Below are 27,473 nucleotides of genomic sequence, written 5' to 3'. Positions count from 1 at the left end.
TCTTGATCCCAGAATGGCATGAAACAATTCTTATGACAGTTTGATGACAAGGGTCTGAGGAAGGAGTTTTTATGCAGCAAGATCATGTGTCTGCTTAATTCTGTTGACAGTAAAATATGGATTTCAGCTTATTCTATGGCTCGGAAATACACTTTGTTGAAATCATAGTACCATGTCTTTCTTTCCTAACACCACACAAGATTACAGTATGACTTGCAGAACGAACATTTCAAATATTTTTTTAAATAATTAAACTTTAAGGAGACAAATAAATTGAAAGAGAATTTGCGTCATAGGAAGGTTAATGAATTTCTTTCCTTTTTTTTTTTGTTTTTTTTTTGGTCTTTTTTCTAGGACCACACCCGCGGCATATGGAGGTTCCCAGGCTAGGGGTCTAATCAGAGCTGTAGCTGCCGGCCTACACCAGAGCCACAGCAACGCAAGATCCGAGCCGCATCTGCGACCTACACCACAGCTCACAGCAACACCAGATCCTTAACCCACTGAGCAAGGCCAGGGATGGAACCCGCAACCTCATGGTTCCTAGTCGGATTCGTTAACCACTGTGCCACGACAGGAACTCCTGAATTTCTTAATGTTTATATTTACAACCAGGTCCTAGTGTACTTCCCTTCTCAGTTGAGTCATACAGCCCACATAGAATTTTTTGATATAGCTCGTTTTTATATACTAGATAGACTGTTAAATGATTAAGCCCTGGAATGATCAGTGTTGTAAGGCAGATAATTTATCTTCAATGTAAAGAATCATCCTTTAATACACCTGTGTTGGAAGTTTGGAATCTGATGTATCATTTTTTTCTAGAATGACCCAAATGTCACAGTGGGTTCAGTTTTCAACTCCCCATGCTTTCTAATCAATAAAAGAATGGGAGGGGAGTGAAGGAAAGTGATTCTTTCCCTTGCCTAACTGTAGAGATACCCAGCTGCTCTAGACCATTTCTAATCAAAAGGCTTTACAACAAGGTTTTATTAAAAGCCAATGTTTATTAAGACTTTTAAAAGACAAAATAATTCTTCTAAGCCACAAAAAGGTTTTTCATCTCGCGTATATAAGATTTTTTTATAAAATCTTGGTATAATGTGTCTGCAGTTTCCTCACCTGCAAAGTAAAAATCCTAAAATTTTGTGCCTGTAACTCTAAAATCACATGGTAGGAAAAGTGGTTAGAAAGTTTGTGTGTATGTACTTCACAATGGGCTTTGGGCTTCCGAATGGAAATTTTCTCTTCCTTGTAAGATTATTCTGTGTAAGGACATGTGTCGTTGCACAAAACACTAATAGGCATTTACTTATTCATAGTTCATTCAAGGAGGCTCGTTATTATGGTCTTTCACAGGCTCTGCCCAATATACTGTTATTTTCATCTTACATGTAAGTCAGAGAGGCTGGCTCCTCACATCCCTTTGGACTGAGCCAGGAATGAGAGCATGATATCCCAGTGCTCAGCTATAAAATCTGAAACATATTCAGAGGCCCGACCTCAACAGATGGCTTAGTGGGAGCTTCTAAGGGGAGCCAAAGAAGGGTGGAAAGTTAGGTCATGCTGCTAGGAGAGGAGTAAGAAAATCCTTGCCAAAAGTCAGTTCAGAGAGCAAGAAAAAGATCCATGGACTTTGCTTGGGTGTGGGGTCTAGTTCTTTCTCTGGGCACTAGGGAACAAGTGCTCCCTCTGGCTTAATCCTGGAGAAAACGGCCGCCCCTTGGCACACAATGCAGAGGAATTGTGTGACTCCTTTCTGGCACTACACGATGCTCCAGAGTCATCTTGTAGAATTGGTCATTTGTCTCAGGAGAAGGCAACCAATATCCAGACACTAGGTGAATGCCTTGCTATCGGAGTGTCATTGTTTCTAGCACCTCTCAGTTGTCAGAGCAAAAAAAAATAATTATATATTTTATATACAACATACATTATATATTACATAAAACATACATTGTATAATTACATATTATTATGTATGCTAACCCATGCATATAGTATAACTCTAAATATATATCCCCTTCATCTGTTGGTGGACACTTAATTGCTTCCATGTCTTGGCTATTGTAAATAGTGTTGCTATGAACACTGGGCTGCATGTATCTTTTCAAATTAAGAGTTCTCATCTTCTCTGGATGTATGCCCAGGAATAGGATTGCTGGATCATACGGTAACTCTATTTTTAGTTTTTTAAGAAATGTCCATTCTGTTTCCCACAGTGGGCTGTACCAGTTTACATTCCCACTAAAGGTGGAGTAGGGTTCCCTTTTTTCAACAGCTTCTCTAGCATTTATTATTTGTAGACTTTTTGATGATGGCCATTTTGACTAATGTGAGGTGATACCTCACTGTAGTTTTGACTTGCATTTCTCTAATAATTAGCGATGTTGAACATCTTTTAATGTGCCTGTTGGCTGTCTGTATGTCTTCTCTGCAAAAAATGCCTATTTAGGTCTTTGGCTCATTTTTTGATTGAGTTGTTTGTTTTTCTGATACTAGGCTGTATTAGCTATTTGTATATTTTGGGAGATTAATCCTGTGGTGCACACACACACACACACACACACACACACACACACACACACACAATGGAATATTACTCAGCCATAAAAATAATGAAATATTGCCATTTGTAGAAACATGGTTGGACTCAAAGATTATCAAACTAAGTCAAGTCAGACAGAGAAAGACAAATGTTATGTATCGCTTATATGTGGAGTCTAAAAATAATACAAATGAACTTATTTACAAGACAGAAACAGACTCACAGACATGGAAAACAAATTTATGGTTACCACGTGGGGGGATAAATTAGGAGTATGGGGTTAACAGATGCGCCACTATATAAAAACAAAAAGGATTTGCTGTATGGCACAGAGTACTATATTCAGTAGCTTATAATCACCTAGAATGGAAAAGAATGTGGAAAAGAATATATGTACATACTTACATATATATCTGGGTCACTTTGCTGTACACCTGAAACTAACACAATAGTATAAATCAACTATAATTCATTTTTTAAAAAAAAAGAGAATTAAAAATGTTTATGTGTAATCGTTTGTATCTACATTAAGCTGAACATGAGTTTATCGTTTCATCTCCATGTCTAGTCCATTACCACATTGATTACTCCAGTCTGCTCCCACTGATTACCTGTAAACTTCCACTGCAGTAGTGAGGCTGTCTCATACATTTGTAATTTGTTTGGCTATGTTCTGCATTTTATTGTAACCTCCTAAATGATTTTTAACTTTCATGCATTAGGATTACTCCTTGTACTGTAAAGTTCTGTTGGTTTTAACAAAAGCATGATGCCATGTATTCACCATTAATCTATCATATGAAATAAGTTTACCTCCTTAAAAAATTCCCTCTGCCTACATTCTCCATCTTTTCTTACGTATTGCCTACTTTTTCTATTAGAAACACTGACATATTAATCAAAAGCTTTTTAAAAATTACTTCTCTGATAATTCTAACATCTGTTTCATATCTGCATCTAGTTCTGATGCTTATTTTGTCTTTTCTGACTTTTTTTCTTGTCTTCGGCATAGCTTTTTGTTAAAAGTTGGACATGTTGTATCAGGTAATAGGAACTGAGGTAATTAGGTCTTCAAGGATTTATGGTAATCTGGCTAGGAGTTGAACTGTAACAAGAAATTTTATAGACTAAGTAGCTTAAACAGCAGAAATTTATTTCTCACATTTTTGGATGCTGGGAAGTCCAAGATCATGGTGTCAGCATGGTCAGGTTCTGGACAGCATCATCTTTCTGTTATGTAGATGGCTGTCTTCTTGTGGTTATAGCTTCACATGATGTGGGGTTGGAGGGAGAGAGAGAGAGAGGGAGGGAGGAAGCTCTTTTATATATTTTATTATGAGTATACTAATCCCATCAACTTAATAAGTATCTTAAAAGTAGACTATCTATCAGGAACAAGAAAAGGATGCCCACTTTCACCATAGCTATTCAACATTATACTGGAAGTTCTGGGGGAAATAATTAGAAAATAAAAAGAAATAAAAGACATCCAAATTGAAGAGAAAGAAGTAGTAGAACATTCATAGCTTGTTTTCTACATTAGAGATAGTCACAAAGAATCCACACGGAAGCTACTAGAGCTAATAAACAAATCCATCAAAGTTGCAAGTATAAGATCAACACACAAAAATCATCTGTATTTCTATACACCTGCAACGAATGATCTGAAAAGGAAATTGAGAAATTCCATTTTCAACAGCATCTAAAAGAATAAGATATATAAACTTATGCTTAATCATAGAGGTAAAATATTTTACAATAAAAACTATAAAAGATTGCTATAAGAAATTAAAGAGGATCTAAATAAATGAGAAGGCAACCACGCTCATGGATTGGAAGACTTAATATTGACAGCAATATCCCCAAAATGATCTACAAATTCAATGCTCTCCCTATCAAATGTCCAAGGGATTTTTTTTTTCCAGATCCCCAAACTCATATGGGATTGCAAGGGGCTCCAAAAAAGCTAAAAGAATCTTGAAAAGAACAAAGCTGGAGTCCTCACATCTCCTGATATCAAAATTTACTACACAGTTGTAGTTATCAAACAATATGCTAACGGCATAAAGATAGACATATAAATCAATGGAACAGCAATGAGTCTAGAAATAAACCCAAACATATATGGCCAATTGACTTTCGACAAGGGTGCCAAGTCTATTGAATGAGGAAAGATCAGTTTCTTCAACAAATACTGTTGGGCAACAGAATCCGTATGCAAAAGAATGAAGCTGGGTCCCTACTTCATTCTATATACAAAAATTAACTCAAGATGGATCACTAACCTAAAAGGAAGAATTAACTAAAGCCATTATCTCTTAGAAAAAATGTAAGGGTCAATTACCATAACCTTGAATTTGGCAATAGATTCTTGTATATGATCTAAAAGCACAAGTAACAAAAGGAAAAAAAATAGCTAAATTGGGCTTCGTCAAAATTTAAAACTTTTTAGGGAGATTCTTGGTGGCCTAGCAGGTTAAGGCTCTGGTGTTATCACTTCTGTGGCTCGAGATACTATGGTGGCCGGAGTTCAGTCCCTGGCCTGGGAATTTCTGCATGCAGGGGGTGTGGCCAAGAAAAAGTTTAAACTTTTGCACATCGAAGAGTACTGTCAAAAAAGTAAAAAGACAAACTACAGAATAGGAGAAAGAACTTGCAAATTATATACATGATAAGGATTTAGTATCCAGAATGTGTAAAGAACTAAAATTCAACAACAACAGACAAAAAATACATCAAGTTTTAAAAATGAGCAAAGGACTTGATTAGACATTTCTCCAAAGAAGATAAATAAATGCCCACTGAGCACTGAAAAGATGCTTACTCATTAGTCATTGGGGAGATGTAAATCAAAACCACAATAAGATACTACCCCACACCTACTAGAATGGCATAATTACAAAAAAGAAAGAGAATAACAAGTGTTGGCAAGATGTGGAGAAACTGGAACCCTTGCACATTACTTGAGAGGAATGTAAAATGGTACAGCCACTGTGGAAAACAGTTTGGTGGCTCCTCAAGAAGCTAATAATGTAATTGGCACCAGACCCAGCAATTCTGCTCCTAAGTGTATACCTTAAAGAATTGAAAATAGGGACCCAGGCAGACATTTGCGTGCCAAATTTCATTGCAACATAATGGCCAAAAGATGAAAACAATCCAAGTGTGCATCAACAGAGAATGAATTTTTTAAATGTGATATATACATACAATGGGATGTTATTCAACCATAAAATAAATGAAGTTATAGGGTTCAACATGGATGAACCTTTAAAACCTTATGCCAAGTGAAATAAACCAGACATAAAAGGACAAATAGTATATGATCCCACTTTTATGAAACCTAGTTTTACTAGTTTATCTCTCTAGGTACAAAGTTCCAGCTGCCTTTTGGCTAAGGAGCCAGGTTTTGTTGTTGTTTTTACCTATGGACCATAACATAAATGTAGCTAAATGCCTATCAGTGTGTGTGATTAGTGGTGGAGAAGGAAGGAACGTAAGGCCAGGCTAGGGAGGTGATGTGCCAGGAGTGGAGGGAATGGAGGAAGGCAGGGGGAGCCTTAAATTCCCTCCCTCCACCCTTCGCCTCCGTTCTCTGGCTTTGCATGCTGCTTCTGCACATCCACGGCTGGATGAAAAGTCAGTCTTCTTCCATAGCTCCTGCAGCTGATGTGAAGTTGACAAATTGTCTTTTGCAGCCCTTGGAGACCTGGCAGAGCTATCTAGAGATGCAATGACTACTGATGCTTACACTGTACTCCTCTGTTCTCACATTTCCCCCCAAGAGACCTAAGTGATATAGTTTTAGAGAACTTGCCAGATTTTTATATTCTAACAAACCAAAAAAAAAAAAAAAAGGCCCAAAGCAGGTCTATTAATTCAATGAGAATTTTACATATTTATGGGCTTTACTGCCATCTCTTAGGACTCTGAAGGCTTTTCACTACAGAAAGGAGTATGTGGGAACTGAAAGAAACTATGCCTAAACATACAACACAGAAGAGGTTTCTGATTGTGTTGTTATATATCCAAACGACAACAGACATACAAATATAAAGGTATATTGGTCTATCCCATACAGTGTTATTACAAAAATGAATCCGAGTTTAAATGGGAATAACACTTAGGAGAGTAGCTAGAAATGTGATGATTGTATTTGACCTGGTAGACGTGAAGCACCATGAGAGCCTTTGACCCCAACAGTTATGTTCATTGCTGTAGCTCCAGTATCAGCAACAGAATAGGGGCTCAGGTTGTCTTCACTGAATGGAGGGATGGTAGTTCCATCAGTTGACTGTAGTGATGTCATCTAATCTACTGTATTATGGGTAAGAGATAACGGAGGAGGATTTTAACACATCGATTGGGAGGGGGTGCAAAGATATTGCAGCTATGAATTTATATCTAAAATAATTAAACCTCTAGGGGCAAAAAAAAAAAAAAAAAAAAGAAAGAAAGAAAGAAAAAGAAAAAGAAAATGGCAATAAACTCGCCCAAATAGAAACAGACAATATTCTTTGATGACAGTTGTGAAATTGGCATCAGAAATTAGTGGTAAAAGTAGAAAAATCCTCTGTACCTCCTAGAAATTAAAGAACACTTGTTAAATCATATAACATATGATTTAAATAATTCTTGAAACTGCAATTGCAGAAAATTTAGAAAACAACAAAAATTAAAACATGATATATGGGAGACTATGAAATCTTGCTGAAGCAGTGCTTAGAGGAAAATCTGTAGCATTAAATGCTTACAATTAAGATTTAAGTGAATTAAGCATCCAATACAGAGTTTTAAAAGTAAAATAGTTTAGAGGGGGAAAAAAAGCTATAGAATGAAACAGTAGCAAAGAATAAGGAAGGCAGAAATTAATGAATTTGAAGAATTTTTAAAATGGCAAAAACAAGTCTATGAGTTGTGTCTGAAAAAAACACTAAATAAAACTTTGCTATGCTCAAAAAATAAAATAAAATAAAATAAAATAATTAAACCTGTAAAATCTTAAGGTTGCTTCATAAGTTTGAGGTTGATGTTAGTTGGCTACTCTTTTAACTGTGAGAAATCAGAACTTACAACTTCCAGCTGTTTGTCCAAGGCTATGAAGCAGATCTGAAATCAAATCCAGGCAGAAGGCTCCAGAACCAGAATCTTAACCTCTATTTTGTAAATATGGCTGTGGCTCAATAAATCTGGGAGGAGTGACCCTTCTTGAGAGCCCACGAGCTCTCGTGCTCTCTGCCAGTCAAAGATATCTTGTTTATTAATTTTTTTTTTAACCACTGATCCTTCTCCAAGAACCCTTGACGATGCACTTGGTGGGGGAGCAGCCCCTCGGGACACTGTTCATTTGCGTGGCAGGGATGGTTGGCAAGCCAGCAGCTTGGTCACATCACCTGTCTGCCTCCTTCCCCAGATTCTCTAAGAGAATTCACTCAAGGGATGCTAGGAAGAGACCTTTCAGAGCTTTGTGGCTGCTGATGGAGGCAGATTCTGATTCAGAATAACTGGAGTGGAGCCTGAGATCCTCATTTCTAATCACTTCCCAAGTGATGCTGATGTTTCTGGTTTATGGAACAAATTTTGAGGGGTCTGGGGCTAGAGCAGCATAAGTTATTCTTTGAGTTTCTGCCTCCTAGCTTTTTTTTTTTTTTTTTTTTGTCCAGCTGATGCCATTTATCTTGTGATATTAAAATCAGAATAAAAGAACGTGTGTCAAGGACCTAGTACTGTGGTTGGAGCACATTAGGTCTACAACTGATGGTTTTGTTGCTTTTCTTATTTCATTTTTCTAAATATTAGTCAATATTAAATCTAAAGATCTTATCATCTAACATGACAATATTCCCACTGAAATAATAAAAAGCGCGCACACACACACACACACACACACACACACGAGCTTTTGGAACCTTTTTTCAAAAAAAGCATCCAATCAATGTATTTAAAATATTCATCTGACACTATGCAGTATTAAAAAATAGTCATCTTTACCCTTTGAAACTTAAATTCACTCTGTAGCCACTTAACCTCTGGATATTCTTGGCCTGACTATTAAACGCTGATGATGAATCACACTAAGAAGAAACTCGTATTGCTTCTGGGTTCTCACCGTTACTGTAAATCCGTATATTGCCCAGAACTGTAGCTTTGAAGGTTGTTAGCTCCCAAGATTTCTATTATGAATTTGCACTTAATATTTGATCCGAGATATCTTTTAGCTTCCTATTTAATATTTACTAAATACACACTTAAAGGCCCGATGAACCAGCCTTCACCGTGGCGGCTGTCCACGGCTCTCACTTCCCTACGTGTGTTTGTGACCTCCTGCCTCTGTGGGGCTCCGAGCTGCGCCCCCATGCCCGTGTTCCGGGGGACTCGCTTAATGGATTGATCAAGGAACTTCTCTTGGTCTGGAACTCAGTAACTGACATGCTGACTGACACCAAGCATGAAAATCACATTACCCTGGTTGTAAAAAACCTTCACTGGCTACCTGTAAAGTACAGGATTATGTGTAAAGTCCTAGTTATTAACTTACAAGTCCTTAAATTGACTTGGTTTTGAATACCTCAGAGACATCCTGGAACCATACATCCCCAGTCGTTTTCTTTGGTCTCAGTCAATTGGATTAGTTCTTTTTGGCTGAAGACATTGAGCTACGGGGCATTTTTAATGTTTGCTCTCTACTTATGGAATTTATTAACCATGGAGGTCAGGCTGTCTTTCTCTCTGTCAAGCTTTCAGTCCAAATTTAAGAGGTACCTTTTCCAGATTGCTGATTTGGCTAAATAAGCCATAAATCGATCCACTGTTGTTTAGTTTTTAAATCACTGTTCTTCTTTGGTATTTTTATGTATCTGCTCCAAGAGTTTGTTTGACATGTCACAGTTAAATTTTATATTATTCCACTTAATATCTTTTTTTTTCACATCCTGACTTGAAACACTGTCAAAGTGAATTTACTAATTAAATGCTTTGCATGACATATTACCTTTTCCCATCTACTTCAGAAGGATGTCACAAGGACAATGAGATGTGAAAATACTTGGATTGTGAAATATCAGGTATTATATTCAATTATGTACATATATTTCACCGTATTTTGGTTATTAATCAATCACTCCACTGCTGCGGAGCTCAGAAAGTAATTGTTGAATGGATGAATGTAGGCTAGACACACAGGGGAACAGAGGTACAGGTCATAGATTTTATTAGCAAATTTTAATCTAGCATCTTTTGATAAGGGATAACTATGTCTAAAGTGAACTAAAACTGAAATATCTAAATATCAGGCTGGGTACTAAGGAAAACTATGGCATAGGATACTACACAGTCAAGGGCCAAATCTACTCCACATAGGATTGCAGCTCTGTAATTTCAAAGCAGAGTGATGATCCTCAGGCTGGGGCAGTGAGGACGGATGTCCGAGCCAGATGCTAGCTTTGCAGCAGACCTGAGTATGTGTGTAGGAATGGGGTAGGCAGAGAAGAGGTGGGGAGGCTGCAGGGTATCACACAAAGATGGAAAAATGGCAGGAAAAAATGCCTACATTTTTCTTTTAAGTAGGAAGAAGGGCTCTTAAATTCGAGTCATTTGGCTGGAAGATGACTCAGGAAAAAAAAAGAAAAAAAAGATAATAAATAGTGCTTTAAGACATATTTACTAAAATAAGAGGTTCTCCATTTTCTCTTAATAAAGTTCTTTTTTTTTTTTCTTTCTTTCTTTCTTCTTAGAGTCTCAGACAGTGGGGTCAGAGAGACGAGGTAGACAACATTGCGGAGGGCAGAAGAGCTCTCCAGAAAAGGGAAAAAGATTCAGTTGGTGGGATTTTACTGCCTTTACCTTTGGCTGGTTTGTTTGAGGACAGGGTGGTAAGGCTGGGATCGGGGAGGGCGAGCTCTGAGATCCAGTGCTAGACCTCGATTACTCATTTGAGACTCACTGGGAGTTCCCACTGAGGATCAGCAGGTTAAGAACATGACGTAGAGTCCGTGAGGATGCAGGTTCGATCACTGGCCTCACTCAGTGGGTTAAGGATCCGTCATTGCCACGGCATAGGTCTCAGATGCGGCTCAGATTGTGCGCTGCTGTGGCTGTGGTGTAGACCAGCAGCTGCAGCTCCCATTCTTTTTTTTTTTTTGTCTTTTTGTCTTTTTTTTGTTGTTGTCTTGTTGTTGTTGTTGTTGTTATTGCTATTTCTTGGGCCGCTCCCGCGGCATATGAAGGTTCCCAGGCTAGGGGTTGAATCGGAGCTGTAGCCACCGGCCTACGCCAGAGCCACAGCAACGCGGGATCTGAGCCGCGTCTGCAACCTACACCACAGCTCACGGCAACGCCGGATCGTTAACCCACTGTGCAGCTCCCATTCTTGACCCTAGCCTGGGAACTTCCATATGCCATAGGTGTGGCCCTAAAAAGAAAAAAAAAAAAAAAAGAAAGAAAGAAAAAGAAAGAGAAAAGAACAGCACTGCTCCAAATATTTTAAAATATGAAACCTCCCCAAAAAAGCTCTCACAGAGTCTGCAAATCCTGTTTGGAAAGAAGCGTATTCCCAACATGGCATAAGAGATCATAGCCAATTCTTTCCAGTCCAACTCAATTCTATTTAATAAGTAGTGGCCTTTGTGCTTCCAGTGTCATCACTGTTGCTATGGTGAAGAGGCAAAAGAAGAAGGAAGCACATCCTAGAATCTACTTGTGAAGATAAACCTTACTCATGGGAGACATTGAGCCATCCGATAAGACCCAGGCTCTGTAAACACCAAGACAAATAACAAGTACTGTTGCTGTGTTCCCTGATCTCAGAGAAAGACTGAGGAGGAAGAGAAAGGATTTATTTCAGGAGAGGAAGTCCTGGAGTTAGTTTGGAGGAGTGGAGGCCTCGTTGATCAAAGTAGGGTCCATGAACCAGCTACACCAGCATCGTGATAAAAATGCAGAACCTCAGGCCCCATCTCAGAGATACTGAACCAAAATCTGCATTTTAACAAGACCTCAGGTGATTCATGTTTTCTTCCTAGGAAGCACTGTTAGAAATACCAACTAAATAGCCGGAATGAAAATACCAACAGACACCTGGGAAAAGAAACCCAGGCCTGCGGGGTGCCCCTCTTGTAGCTGAGTACGCCCCAGATCCCTGCTTCTGGCAAAGCTTCTAGATTTTAATGCACTCTGCCTGGACTATCCAAAGACAGGGTTGCCCTCGTGTGCTAGGAAAGTGCCACTTAATAGCCAATCCTGTTGAAATATACCCCTGAGCCCTAAGAGAAATGTAGAAATATTTGAAAAATGGGCACAGGCTTGGAAATACGCAAGGGCTGAAAACGCCCTTTCTAGCATGTCTGGTCTTACACATAAGTGCCTGCAGGTATCGATTTGAGCTATTGCTTTCGAAGGTTAAAAAAATTATACACATGCCAAAACCTCCCCCCCAAATTGACCTCCCGTTTCTGTCGTATAAGTTCATGCTTGTCTGGTTTGAATTAGTTAGAGTGGTTCATTATGGAGCAGGCAGAGAAGAGGCATTTTAATGGAATTGGCAAAACCCAAGCCACAATGCCCAACAGAATAGGCTGGACGTATACAGCTGTGCCCTGACTTCCTACATGTGAAAAGGGTCTCTCATGGCTAGGAGGAACGGAGTGCTTAAACAGCTGCAGGGCCCATTTTAATAATTATCACAAGCCTTTCCTTTCTCCATCCCTCCCTACTTCCCTCCCTTCTTTCTTTCCTTCCTCCCTCCCTTCCTTCCTTCCTTCCATAAAGTTTTAAAGGTAATGTGGTTTCCACGCAAATCAAAACCAGCTGAGAACTTGCCAAGGCCAAGATGTAATTGAAGATGGCATTTAAGCCTTTGTGTCTCCAGAGATATCCTCATAAAGTAAAAGACTTCATCAGGTAGTGTTTTCTTCATTATTCAACATCACAATTCCGAAGCGAAAAAAGATAATTAGACATACGGTGCTGTCGACACATAGTTTATGAGGAGCTTCTAGTTAATTAGTTATGGTAAAAGGTTTTTGTATAGTCATAATTACTTTATATTTCAGAGGAAAAGAAGCAAACATTCACGTATTTTATTTTACATGGTGACAAGTTTATCAAAGTGATGCTGGTGTTTTGATGATCCTTCGGCACCTTCTTCAGACGTCCCCGGATAGAATGTAAAATGTCACGAGGGGATTTTAACAGCACAACTCTTGTCAACTTTAATAGGAGCTACACATCTGAAATCCCTACACATCATCTTGGTATATAAGAAAATATCATCATCTTGGTGCCCTGCATTTCCTTGGTCATCAACGGAAGGGTCCCTACAGAATAATTCGGAGGATGGCTACGGTAATTGTGTTTAAAACACGAGACATGCCACCTTCATGCAAATCCTTTTCCCACTCTAATTTCTGTGGGGCAGCCACTGAAGAAAAAACGATGGCAAAATAAGGGCTGAGAAATGTAGGATTCTACAATTTATTTCAAATAATTGCAATGTATAAAAGTGATTTTTTTCTAGATGTCTCTGATGAATTGGTTAGTCAAGATCTCAAAGTAATTTAAAAATGTAGGGAACTTAAAAATATGATTGCTATTCTTGGTTTTGTGTCTGCACCAGGTCCAGGACTGTCTGAGCTGAAGGGAGACCCAGAAACCTCTGTCACATCCTGCGCCCACTTGGGTGTCCCAAGCACAGATCAGGTAATCTCTAGTGACGCCTGCCCTTGGGAGAAGATCAATCAGGTAGCGACATGCCCTGTGCGCTAAGCTCCCAGGATGTCCCAGGGCTGACGTATGCCTGAGTAGATAATCAAGGTGTACTTGACCATGGGGCTGGAACACAATTTTCCTCAACCTCAGTCCAGTGCTTTATTTCTCAGAACAGAAGAAGGAAACTTGAGAAATGCATTAAAGAGGACAATTTCCATGGCATGGTACAAAGTTCTAGTGTCCCCTTCTCCACTGCTGCCCAACCCCGAGAGTGTAAATGGCAAGTTCCTTCTTCCCTCTGGCCCTGCCATCGCATGTGGTGTCACCACACTTTCAGAGAGCTCTGTGGGAGTAGTCATAGCTGCCATGCCTCAGGGCCCCGTGATGCTTGCACCCTCTCACCCTTGATGCTTGCACTGTCTGACACTACCCTTAATCAAGCACTTGCTGCCTCCTTGATGAATGTCTCTGGACAAGGGAATTCATCTTGCCAAGCTTTGGTTTCCTCATCTGTAAAAAGAGAGTAACGATAGGATTAAGACAGCAAATGTCAGGAGGTTAGCACAAGGCCAGATACACAGTAAAGGCTCAGTAAATTTTAGCTATTGCTGTTTTTATTTTGAGACTAACTCTGTGAGTCAGATGCTATTATTATTCTCATTTTACAGATGGTAAGACTCCAAGAGATCAAATCACAAAGCGAGGATGTGGTAAAGCTAGGATCCAAACCTAGGCTCCGAACCCAAGCTATTGGCCTCATTTGACTCTCCACTTTCATCTCTCTTCTGGTGGACATCCTGGAAAGGAAGATCTAAAGTTTCAGGATCCCAGGCCTTAGGACGGGGCTGGTTTCTGGTGGATCTGGGGCATCTAAGAGCCTGGTCTGAGAATCCCAACATTTTTTCCTCCAACTTACCCAGACTTCAGTGCCTCCCAATTTATGCGTTTTTTTTAAAGAGATGTTATTATAGTTGATTTACAATGTTCTGTCAATTTCCACTGTACAGCAAAGTGACCCAGTTATACAGACATGTACCTTCTTTTTCTCATATTATCTCCCATCATGTTCTATCACAAGTGATTGGATATACGTCCCTGTGCTATACAGCAGGATCTCACCACCCAGCCACTCCAAACGCAGCAGTTTGCATCTACCAAACTCCCAGTCCCTCGCACTCCCTCCCCCTCCCCCTTGGCAACTACAAGTCTGTTCTCCAAGTCCATGCCAGTTTTCCTGTTAATTTAAAGGATGGGTGCAGGGGGAAGGAGGACCCAACTAGAAACCCCCTCTCCCCCCAATCCTCATGCTCCTTGCCCACCTGGCTGGTTTTCGTGATGAATGTCAAGCCTCTCACTGCTCTCGGGTTTTTTTCCCCATCATTCTCCCTACGTGGTTTCTGTGTCCAACATCTTTCTCCAGAATGCTAACATTATTTTTTCTGGATAAATCAGGAAGGGACCTCCTCATTTCCCCAGCCAGGAAAAAAAAAAAAAAATTCAGTCTCAGCATTTAGCACCTCTGCTATCTATCCCTCCCACTTTTTCAAGTAGACCAAGGAGGGGCATGCATCTTTAGCAGAGGTTTCAAGGTGGCTAGATGCAATTTTAAGGTGTGCTGATTCTTTACATAGGAGGGTTTCTCTTTAGATAGGAATCATCTTATAGCCAAACTGAAGAAAGTCTATACAGAAAGACGAAATAAATTATATTCAATGGGGGGGTGTGTGTGTTGAGAGCCTGAATAAATGAGATCAAATAGTTTACTGTGTTGTCATTAATGTGATGCATAACCTGCATCCCTATTTCCACCTTAAATGGAATTATGACATGGATGTATGCCCTAGTAACGGAGAATCACTTTTAATCTCATCTCTTTGAAGTAATTAAGACAATATTTACTATTTCTATTAATTTTTAGTGTGAATATTTTTAGCTATGATTCTTATCATTAATCATTGTCCTGGAATCTAGGAAAGAAAATGTAGATTTAGAATGACAAAATAATTTTTGAAAATAATCTCTCTTTTGTCTCTTAAAGGAATAAAAGGTAAAATTTTAGTATGTCTAAGGTGAATGGTTTCTAAAATTCACGATACTTCAGGTTCAATCAGCATCTTTAGCTAATTTATGTAGAATACTATAATATTTTAAATTCTTGAATAAATAATTCTCAAGTGTGTTAATTAATTCTCAATTGATTATGCTAATTTACACTAATTACTACTGTAATTACAAAATTGAAGATTAACCTGGAAATTCGGAAGAGCAGTGTTTCTGTTAACTAAACAGGAATACATTACATAGGCAAGAGCACAGGCAGGGTTCTTTTTATTTTGTTTGGCTAGCTCGGCGCCTACAAAGCACAATGTAATCTGGGGACATCTGACTTCAGGATCTAATCCACTTGCAAAACCGTGGAATCAATTCTATCCTCCATTTCACTCCCCTATGTATCCTTTGTCTTCATCATTCCTGATGTTTTCAAACGCTGTCACTAACAATGAAAAGATCATCCCTAGCCACAAACGGAAAAGAAAGACCAGGTCTTTCTACAGCACTTTGTCATTGTCTGCCAAGGCTGTTGGAAAACCACAGAACTGTAGACTTATTGTCTACTTAACACGCCTAAGAAAGCATCAGTAATCTTTGCTTGCTGAGCTCAGCCCAAAGACTCTACAGGATATGCTCACTGGGAATGTGGCTTGAATCACAGGCACCACTTTCTCGTTAGGTTCAAACGGATGTGCGGAAAATTAGGATGAGTTCCAAATAGTAAGAGCTAGGCTGTTGGAGATGATAAGCAACACTGCTCCTTAAGTATTACCCCTGGTTTTATGTACTGCTGTACTTTGCGCACTATTTACAGGGCATAGGGGTTATACTTCTCTCTGATTTATTGATACTCATTCCGTCAGTCAGTTGGTCATGTGCACACCAGCTTCTGTTCTTCTCTGCTGTGCTTGGTTCTAAAACTTGTTTGTTCATTTATTCATTTGTTTTGCTTTTTAGGGCCTATGGAAGTTCCTAGGCTAGGGCTCGAATCAGAGCTGCAGCTGCTGGCCTACACTACAGCCACAGCAGTAGCAACATGGGATCCGAGCTGCGTCTGCAACCTATGCCACAGCTTGTGGCGGTGCCGGGTCCTTAACCACTGATTGAGGCCAGGGATGGAACCTGCATCCTCATAGATACTAGTTGGGTTCGTTACTGCTGAGCCACAACAGGAACTCCTTGGTTCTAGAACCCGAATATACACTCTTCAAGAAGCTCTCACCCAAGGAAAGGTAATGTCCCACAGTTTTCTCAGCAGAAAATTACAGCTTAAAGAACACAATATATCAGCGATGGGGGGAAGGTGGGAGGAAAAGATCACTTTAAGAATATGACTCACTGAGCAACAATTTCCAGCTCGCTGTTCACGTGCTGACCTAGCCTAGACTCATGGACAGAAGGATTTTGAGGGTTTGCATATGGTGAAATAATTCACCTCATTCCTAAGCAGAAAGGAAAGGGTTGTCTTTGCTTCTCCCACCTCTGGGCTCAAGGAGAAGTATTTCTCCCAGAGCTGGTGGAGAAGAATCCACTGAAATTGGATCTAATCCCCATTTCCCCTCCAAAAGGCTCTCTGACTTAGGTTAGGTCCTAAACCTGCTCTTAACTCCCAAGGAAACAAATTTTCTTCTTCTGAGGTGGAGCACCCAGGGCCTTGGAATGCTGTGAAGAATAACAAACAAATGCTTCTAAAGTACTTTCAACATCCAAAATGAAATTTGCCACATGAAAGCCAAGTATTGTTATGAATGACAGGAATTGCCAACATGCTCAGAACAAAGGAAAGCTCCAAGCACTTATCATTCATCTTATGCTTTTTAATCCACTGTGCTTTTCTTTAACAGCAAAATCTATCTTGTTATAAATTATTAGTTGTAAATTACTTGTTTAAAATCTCATGACTGTTCATTTGAGTAAACCATGAGGTAGATTTCTGCTGTAATTTCAAAAGCTCCCAAATGAGCTATAATTCATTTCCTATTAACATCCAAATAAGAGCTATAAACCTTAAGAAGAAAATGAGTCATGGTTACATCACGAGAATTAACTACAGAGAAATATTAAAAACTAAATGTTATTTTCCGTACATTGGGATTAACTATTATTTGCAACCCAATCACTGGTAGCACTCTACTTTATGATAGAAAGCACAAAAGCACATGATTAATCCTGACTTGGAATCTATTAACATTAATCTAGATCAGTGTCTCCCAGCCCTACTTTGTTTCACTCCAGGGTATTTCCAGCTACCCCAAGGGATGTTACGAAATTCTTCCAAATTGCCTAAACAAAATTCATTTTAATTCACAGTAGTATTAAAAATAAATGTATACCATATGGCAGACTAGGGGAAAGAAAATACTAGAACGTCAAGCTAATAACTTAGAAAACGGGTCCAACTCATTAGCCAACTTAAGTGAGGATTTAGATAACACTTTCTAAGCCACAGATTCTCTGCAAGTAGGAATGTAGTTCTGGGAACCAAGAAAAACATCACTGAGGTTTAAGGCTTCCAACTGCACATTCAAGGTCTCTTGATGAAACACTTGGCTTTATAATAAACTCACTCTAGTTTCAAAACATTTATAGCTATCCTTGCTCTCTCAGCGTTTAGGTAAGGATGATGCTGTACTCCCATATGCGGCTTTATGGTTTATAACACGCTTCCATCTACAGTATCTCAGCAGATAAGCAATGCTGGTGACCCGCCTACCCACGGAGAAAGAGAAAACCAAAAGGCTGCCTCCATGAAAGATCTTCACCAAACTAAACCTCAAGTGGAATAAGGTTACACGTCACCACTGGACGTTTAAGATTCTCCGGTGCACTCGGGGAGAGATGGGAATAGTGAAGGATGTGCTTTTGCTGACTTTTCTCCAGCTCTGGTGCCACGTGCTGAAGCTAAACACTGCATGACCTTGGCCTCACTCTCCCACTCCCAAATAAAGTAGAGGGAGTGACAGTCAGGAGTTGGTGGCAAAGGGGATAAAGGGAAAGGACTGCTTCAACACAAACTGAAATTTAAAGAAAGAGGTGTGGGTAGCGATCTCTTGGGGACACTGGGTGAGCAGGCTGGTAGACCACATGGGTAAAAATTGGAAAGCTCCGATGGGGGCACTTTGAAATAACTTCTACTGACGAAGGCATCTGAGACGCAGAAGGAGATCCAGGTAGAGGCACACTCACCTTTTAAAAAAGACCGACTTTTTTTTGCTCAAAAACAAAGATGTTGTACTTGTTCTGAAGCTCAGGGTGTTGAGGGCAACTCTTTAAACCAAAATTTCCCCTTCATTTGTGATAATATGGATTTATGTCCTGATTTTAATGCATATTCGGAGGAAGGCAACTGGAAATAATGCCTCGACAGTTTTAGTGTTTTGAGCATGAATATGATTTCTAGTTTACCTAAAACGGAATGAATTTGCTGAGGGTATCACTATAAGAAGCAAAAGCTAAGGAAGGAAGTTATCAATAATTTGAGACTCCTGGTTCACACAGGAAATGAAAAACCTGCCTACTGAAGATCTATGCCAGGCTCCACTTAACTCACCGACCCTCATGCTAAAATGCTAAGCAGGATGGATATGATTTTTCTTGCTACTAGGTTATCCTTTGAATCTCTTCCTGTAGGTGGCAGACACAGAATGGTGTAACCAGACTTTGAGGGGATGTCTGATCCTTGTATGATGGCCAAGAATCACAGAACTCACTCTTTCTAGCTGGCTCAGTAACAGCTGTTCATTCAACAATGTTTGGAAAACCCTTAGCAGTCTATGGTCTTGGCCTTCAAGAAGTCTCAGTTCAGTGAGATAAAGAGATACACAAACAAGTAATGTTAGGATCATTAGAATAAGGGCTGCACACGAGGTACATTTAAAAAATCCTAGAAGTTCACAGAAGGGAGTGAAAAATCTCTTTCTAGGGGAGGCACGAAAGGCTTCTCACAGAAAATAGCATCTGGGCCCCCACATGAAGAGCAGGAGTTATGAAGTATAAAAGAAGGTCACTCAAGGCAGAGAAGAGCAAATGAAAAGTCAGGAAGGTATTGAAAGGCGAGCTCCAGGGAGGAAGGAGGATAGTGTGTCTGAAGCATAGAGTATGAGGTGGGCACATAGAGAATAATGTGGAAAGGGCAGCTATACAAGATGCCAAGAGGGGAGATGTCTCTCGTTCTGGGGAACTTTTTGGAGAAAAAAATTAAAATGCACTCATAATACAAAAACTTTCAAGAAAACAGTATTGGATTTGGCAATCCCCAAATTCTCCCCAATTCTGAACTTCTAGTTGCTAGTTTATTCAAGAGAAAACCAAGCTAATGGCAGAAATGAACAAGAAAACTTTTCTTTTCCCTAAAAATATGCCTTAATTTATTTGCTGGAACACACTTATTTTATATTGAACTCATGGTTGTTATTTTAATATTAAAAATATTCACCAAAACACCTAGAAAGGATTTGTGCCTTGATTATTAAGAATTGCCAGAGTCCTACAATTCTATTGGAAAAATAAAAGACTTCAAGTATATGAGTTTAATGAGACCACAATCCACATTTACAACTGAACACTTAGAAATGAGACCAAATTTTCACCTCCTGTGTTTCCTCTGGCTATAATCTTCCCAACTATACGGAGAAGCTGCTGGGAAGTATGCCTATCATGAAAATTGCTCAATTTTCAAAATGATCTATGAATCATAATAGGAGTCTTGGTAGTTAAGAGTCTACAATAACATAAAAATGCCTCCCAGCCCTTTAACAGGTGGTAGAAAGAAGTCAGAAATGATTCTTACAATGGTCTTTTTCACTCCACTTAAATCCCAGTATATCAGACAACGTTAGAAGAAAAAAAAAATAGAGCATGGGTATAATAAAATATATAAGTTTATAGGATAATAATGTGATATGAGAGATAGGCCTAGCCAGACTCCCTGGGTTAAAATGCAGGATCCATCGCTGTGCAATCTTGGGCAAGTTATTTAACCTCTCTGTGTGTCAGCTGCTATAAAAATGCATGCATCAGAATTCCCGTTGTGGCTCAGGGGTAACAAACCTGACCAGTATCCATGAGGATGCAGGTTCGATCCCTGGCCCCACTCAGTGGGTTAAGGATCTGGTGTTGCCCCAAGGTGTGCTGTAGGTCTTGGACGCAGCTGGGATCCTGTGTTGCTGTGGCTGTGTTGTCGGCTGGTTGTAGCTCCGATTCGACCCTAGTCTGGAAACTTCCATGTGCCACAGGTGTGGCCCTAAAAAGAAAAAAAAAAAAAAGTATGTACTAACGTCATCTACTAAATAAGGTTATTGTCAATGTCCTGAGTTCTGAGGATCTTTGCTTCCCTAGATCATCCTCCAGTGCTTCCTCCATCTTGCTTTGGGGCCCTGGGGGCTGACCCAGAAAGGAGGCAACAATGAGCTCTTCACCTCCTTGTGGTTTTATGTCCTGTCTGGCTGATGGGTGGCACCTTCATGAAAGCCGGGGGCAGCAGGAAAGGGTTCCCTCCCTGTCAGGTTGCCATGGTTGTCTGCAACCCACCCTCTGTCTTTCTTTCTAACCACTCTCTTTCTTCACCCCTTCAGGCAGGCCTTGTGGTGGTAAAGGCTCCCCGCTGCTGTCAGCCACAGGGTTGTGCAATCTCTTATTGTATTTTCTTAAATCCCCCTCACACCTTTGTAAATATTCCTTTTATTCAATTCACTTCGACTTATCCAATTTGAGTGTGCCATCTGTTTCCTGCCAGCACCCTGACTAATAGAATGAGTTCATCTTTGTAAAGCACTTAGAATAATAGTGGGTCCATGATAAGCACTGTATAAGTATTTGATGGATAAAGAAAATAAACAAGATTTAGAAAATTTTTTGTTGTTGATTTAAACACAGCGTTCTGTATCCTGCCATACATACAAAGCAAAATCTTCAGAAACATTTTCCCAAATAAAAGTGTTTTCTTCAGCAGACTTTATGTATATGAAACAATCATCATTCTATTTCGAATCATGTGTTTAGTGCTTTGGTTTAAAAAATTCCAAATAAAATACTGTTACAGTTGTTTTTAATCCAGTAGGATTCCATGGGGAATTTATAAAACTCTATTTATTGAAATCATTACATATACTTATTTCCTCCTTTTTTATACTTCTTTATTGTCTCTTCTCAATATACCTTTTATCATATATACAATATTATCTTTTTTGATGCTTTAAAACAATTTGGAATATAAACAATTTTTATTCAATTGGTCAAATATATAAAATAGCTGTCTTTTAGAGCTTCTAAAATTATAAATGTATCTGATAAAAACAACAGGTTTGTTCTCTGCATGAAAGACAAGAGACTTTGCCTAGTAGATTCCACCTTTCCCTTCCTTCATTCTTAAATCCCCATTTTATTCCAGAAGAGAGTGGCAGCAGCCTTCTAGTTTGAGCTCTTATTTACTAGCCTTCTAGTTTGAGCTTTACATCTCTAATGACTGGTGGTTCATCTTGAAATACCATCGCCATTCACTATTTTTAAATTTTTTGTAATGATTTTTATTTTTTCCATTTAGCTGGTTTACAGTGTTCTGTCAATTTTCTACTGTACAGCAAAATGATCCAATCACACATACATATGCCCATTCTTTTTCTCACATTACCCTCCATCATGCTCCATCATAGGTGACTAGATATAGTTCCCAGGGCTACACAGCAGGATCTATTAATTTTCTACATTTTTTGTATGGTTTTTTAATTTCATTAGTTTCTGCTCTTTAGTTTTTTCTTTTTTCTAGTTAATTTGGGTTTCCTTTATTTCTATAAGCCAAACCATAGGTTATTAATTTTATTCATCCTCTTTTCTAATAAAAGCATTTTAAGCTATAAATTTTCTTGTAAGCACTGCTTTAGCTGCACGTCACAAATTTTTATGTTATGCTTTCACTATTATTCATTGAAATACTGTCATTTTAAAATCTGAGTTACACAGAATGTATTATTTAATTTTAAAATATCATATGGAGCAGATGTAGATGTATTTTTGCTAATGGTTTCTAATTTAATTCCCCTGTGGAGAGCACACACAATCATTTTATATTAATTTATGCTAATTTAGACTTACTGAATGACCCAAATATGTTCTGCTTTGCTGAATGTTCTGTGCACATTTGAAAAATGTGCATTCTCCTGATATTGGATATAGCATTTTATAACTATCAATTAGGGCAAGATAGTTGATAGTATTGTTAAATTATCTATTTCTTTATTGATTTTTTTAAAGTCTAGTTTTTTAAGAACAACTGTTGAGAAAATAGGGTTGAAATCTCCAACTATGATTGTGGATTTGTCTATTTTTCCCTTTAAATTGTTTATTTTTTAAAAATATATTTTGAAGCTCTGTTTCATACATGTTTATAATAATTATATATATAACTATATATAAATTATAATCTATATTTGAATATTCACATGTAATATATGTAAAATCTAAAATCACATTTTAGAATATATCTGTCATACCCTGACATCTGTCATAGATATTACATATGCATATACTAAATTTCCTCAAAGTTTTTTCTATCCCATTCTTTCTCCCCTCTCCCTCCAGGATTCCAATTACATGAACATTAGATCTTTTGATATTGTTTCAGAGGTTCTTGAGGCTCTGCTCATTTTTCACCAATTTTTTTCCTGTATGTTCTTCTCATAGATTTCTTTCTTTTCTTTTTTTTTCTTTTTAGGGCTGAGCCTGCAGCACATGGAAGTTCCCAGGAAATCCCTTCTCATAGAATTATTTCTACTGATCTATTTTCAAGTTCTCTGTCTATTCAGTCATCTACACAACACCATGCCAGACCTACACAATGAAAACATTTCTAATATTGTGTCTTTTTGGTTTTAGAATATCCATTTGATTCTTTTGTACAGTTTCTAGTTCTCCATTGAGACATCACATTTGCTAATTCTTTCCATATTTTCCTTTACATTAATGAGCACGGGTGCAATGCCTGACTTAAAATTCTTGTTTGCTAATTCAAGCCACTGAGTTATCTTAGAGTCAGTCTCCATTGATTGGTTTTTGGCTCACATTTTCTTTTTTTCTTCATGTATTCGGTATCTTCAAGGTCATTCAAGGAGTTATGAATGATATATATTGTAGAGCCCCTGGATTTTGTTGTGTTCCTCTGAAGAATCTTGATTTTTTTTTTTTAAGTAAGCTGTTAACTAGCCTCAGACTCCAAAGTGTCTCCCTTGCAGCAAACAGGCACAGAAACCTCTGTTCCATTCCTTTAGCTTTAGCTAGGCTGCTTGCACAGAAGGTTGGGGGTCCGCAATGATTTGTGTAGAGTTTATGCACAGGGCACATGGCCCACCCCCATGGCCCCTTGCCCCCTTGCCTTGGCTCTTCAAGAGTCCCCCCTCACTTTTCAGTTACTGCAATCACCTTGAACTCTACCTCCTGGATCCTCATGTCAGTAGGACCTCAGGTTTTCTATCCAAGTTTTTAGTGACTCCTATTTGGCAAGGACCGAGTCCTGCTTTCTGGCAAAAAGCAGTAATCATGGGAAACTTGCCTGTTGTCATTTGCTTCTTCCAAATGCAGACTGCCCCCAAGCATTTGCCTGCTTGGAATTCTCTGGTGCCTTTAGACAGCTGCTTTTTATATTTTGTCCAGAATTTACAGCTGTTATGTGCACGGGGATTACCAGAAGCCAGAAGCCTGTTCCATTTCTTTTTTGAGTTTGTTTGTATCTCATGGCTTTTCCTTTTCTTCATTATTTATTACCTTTTTCCTTTCTGGGCCCCCAGGGCAGTTCTTCTGGTCCCCAGAGTCTCATAGCCTCTTCTGAAAACAGCTTCAACAAGCCTCATCTTCCTAATCACAGAGGCTCAAATCAAGTCCAAGGGTAAGACAAGGGAAGAAGATAAGCTGTCAATGACCTTGTCTTATAACCACATCGAGCACTGTCTTCAAAAAGGCATAGTCTATAGACCTGCAGCTACTTATTCAACTCAGCAAATATTTACTGAGTGTCTAAAAGGTATGAAGCTCCATTATAGGCCTTTTGGATACATTGATAAACAAAGTAGTCAAATACCCCTGCCCTTGGGGAAGTAACATTATGAAGAGAGACACAGACAATAAACAATAAACATAATAAATAAGCATTATAGGATGTTAGAAGATGGTAGTTGCCCACCTTCCTTCTCCTTCCCAAAGAGGTCTTGGCTCTTTGGAATCACAATCATTCCAACGTCTTCATTTCCCTTAACTTTACCATCTCCTGAGCTGTCTTCCCAGAACTAAGAAACAGGCAATGAGCCTCGAAGGAAAAGCACTTGGCTTCAGCTGCTGCAGTGACTCAATTCCGCCACTGGGTGGGAAGAAAAAGAAAGGAGCTAAAGAGCAATTACAAGGGATAGACGGCAAAGGAAAAACCATTATTCCATTATTACTAAATTCCACCTAATCTCAACTCTCCACGTGACCTCTCTTACACCTTTAGTGCAAAGAACACACAATCAGAGAGAGTAATTTCATCAGAGTGGTTGTTTTGCGTGCAAAACTGAGAAGGTATTTTCTTCTGGCACAGGATTTTCTGTGTGTGTATTTATAAATGTGTAGTTGATATTAGTACTTATTTTTTCATTTTTGAACATATATTATATGTATTATATATATGTATATTATGTGTGTATTCTACTTGCACAAATACCTATATATATATGTATCCTTATCATATTTATTACATGTGTGTACATTTTATACAAAAGTATAGATTCTATTATATTGTGGACCTCCCACAAACCACTTTTTATTTAATTAATTAATTTATTTATTTATTTATGTCTTTTAAGCACCCACAGCGTATGGAAATTTCCAGGCTAGGGGTTGAATTGGAGCTATGGCTGCTGGCCTGCACTGCAGCCACAGCAGTGTGGGATCCGAGATGCATCTGCGGCCTACATCACAACTCGCAGCAATGCCGGATCCTTAACCTATTGAGTGAAGTCAGGGATGGAACCTGAATCCTCATGGGTCCTAGTCAGGTTCATTACCACTGAGCCATGATGGGGATTCCCATAAACCATTTTTAAAACCTTTTTGAGGTATGGTATTCCTTGTTCCAGGAAACAAATACGTATGGTAATTTTACGTGTACGCTCACCACCACCATCATCATTGCTCCATTTAATCAGTTGACAATAGCACAGGCTCTGTGCTAGGTCTGCTCAGGTTTTTAATGCCCACAGTAACCCTACAAAGTAGACACTATCATTACTCGCATTTTATACAGAAGGAAACTGAGGAGTAAAGAGGTTACCTTGCCCAGGTGGGAACTAGAATTTAAACCCAGTTTTGATGGACAAAGTCATTATTTTTAACTAGGGTCAGCACACTTTTTCTGTAAAGGGCCAGAGAGTGAATGATTTAGGCTTCGTGGAGCAGAGGGTCTCTGTTGCAACTACTCGCCTCTGCTGTTGTGATGTGAAAGCAGCCAGAGACAATATACAAACGAACAGATATGGCTCTCTTCCAACAAAACTTTATAAACTAGGTGGTGAGCAGGATTTGGCCCCTGAGACATAGTTTACCAATCCCTGCTTGTAACCACCAGGCTCCACTGCCTTTGTGATGCCAACGATTCAGATTAAAATGGGAAAATCCTCCTCTCTCCCACTTCATAACAGTGTTCATCAAAGACATGTCACTTGGCTATTCTGGGTTTCAGTCCCTTATTTTCTCGTGGAAACACAATATTGGCTTACACTGCAACTCTGAAATCCAGAATTCTGGGTTTTGAAGAACTGGGCTCAGCCACAAGGAGCTGCAGGCAGTTATATAAAAGGAAAGAGGGTGTCAGTGTTCATACGAGTGACTCAATCTGTCTCAAGGAGACATTCTGATGAAAGCTGTGAAGGAAACTTCTATTTCTTCTATCTCAAAACAGCACAGGAAATGGTGTACCATATCAGAGCCAATGGTGGATGAGTCAGAAACTTGGACATTTAGAGGAAAGAGTGTGCTTAGGGAATATTAGTGTACATCAGGCACAATGCCAGGCACTTGATGAGCCTTGTTGCATTCTCAATCCCCTTCTCTGGGTGGGTGTGGCATCTGGGACACTGATAAAATGCCGATATTCAGAGAGGCAAAAAGCCTCTCAAGATGCTACCTCATTTGGGGACCTGGCAGGTCCAGAACCAAGATATCATTAGTATGTCCACTGGTGACAACCTCAACTCCTAAACAAATAGGCCACATGCTCTGATGCATAGACCAGAGTATCAATTTATTCACGTATCCAGGAGTATTCACACTTATGGAGCAGTTGGATTAGCTTGATGAGCCTTTCCAGGACACCCAACATGTACTAAGGTCTTGGAACAAAGAGAAGAGGACATGGCATGTGCATAAAGAGACTTTCAGACTGGTCACTGTGTGCCTATAAGCAATTTGAGGAGTGCTGGGGGGGATGGATGAGGGACCATCTGAAGGTGGGCTGCACCCCAATACTGACCCACCTGTTGGGGACCACTCCTCTAGAGCCTACCTATGAGACAGAAAGAGGACCCCAAACGGGCTTCCCAGGCTATGGTTAGCCTTTGCTCTGCCCCATCTCCTTCTGAGAACTTGGGCAGCTGTAACATACTGGGCACTCACATATACTGGGCACTTCCAGTGCATCTGGTTCTGCATGATAAGTGCCTTACAGACATGCCCTCATAATCTGAACCTGAATCCCCAAGTGTGGGGAGTTCCAGGCTGATCTAGTGATGAGGACTTGGCGCTTTTCCTGCTGAAGCCAGGTTCCATCCCTGGTCTGGAAACTGAGATCCCACATCAAACTGCTGCGCAACACAGCCATAAACAAACAAACAAACAAACAACAAACAAACAAACAAACGGTTTGTGTGAATTCCTGAGTATGACAATGTAGGCTTCCTGTGATTCAGCCCAACATAACATTCCAGGTTTTTCTCCTCTACATGCACCCTAATCTACAGCCATGTTGCTTACTGCTTTACTGGATATTACTTTTCCTTCCAGCTTTAGTTGGCACAATCTCTTCCACCAGGATTGCCTTCTCCAACGGATCCTATCATAATGCTGGCTATTCTTCTAGGCCCAGCTCAAATGCTAACCCTTCCTTGAAAATTTTTCTTGGCAGGCATCTCTCTTATTAACATTATAAAAC

The 27,473-nt window shown here is 39.3% G+C and overlaps 2 long non-coding RNA genes across 5 annotated transcripts in view; one reads left to right on the top strand and one right to left on the bottom strand.

Annotated features, from left to right (window-relative positions):
- Nucleotides 1–14,060, top strand: part of LOC106506134 (uncharacterized) — a 61,674-nt gene extending 47,614 nt beyond the window's left edge. Inside the window, exons 3-4 of the long non-coding RNA XR_014827062.1 lie at nucleotides 13,161–13,243; nucleotides 13,921–14,060. This is a non-coding gene — a long non-coding RNA (uncharacterized LOC106506134). The remainder of the gene's footprint in view (nucleotides 1–13,160; nucleotides 13,244–13,920) is intronic.
- LOC110256774 (uncharacterized) overlaps nucleotides 1–27,473 on the bottom strand; it is an 85,853-nt gene that overhangs the window by 39,132 nt on the left and 19,248 nt on the right. For 2 of the 4 annotated variants that reach the window (XR_014827056.1, XR_014827057.1), the window contains exon 4: nucleotides 23,246–24,647. The exons of 1 other annotated variant lie outside the window; for it this stretch is intronic. This is a non-coding gene — a long non-coding RNA (uncharacterized LOC110256774). Of the gene's footprint in view, nucleotides 1–23,245; nucleotides 24,648–27,473 lie in introns of those variants that run through there. One more of the 4 variants, XR_014827058.1, reaches the window with a different exon arrangement.

This window comes from Sus scrofa, chromosome 14, assembly GCF_054392235.1.
Source record: "Sus scrofa isolate SSC_HxYL_T2T_F1_AM1 chromosome 14, Sscrofa_HxYL_maternal_Yorkshire_Landrace_v2.0, whole genome shotgun sequence".
Lineage (NCBI taxonomy): Eukaryota > Metazoa > Chordata > Mammalia > Artiodactyla > Suidae > Sus > Sus scrofa.
Note: the sequence above shows the minus strand (reverse complement) of the source record. Positions and strands in the feature narration are given on the sequence as shown.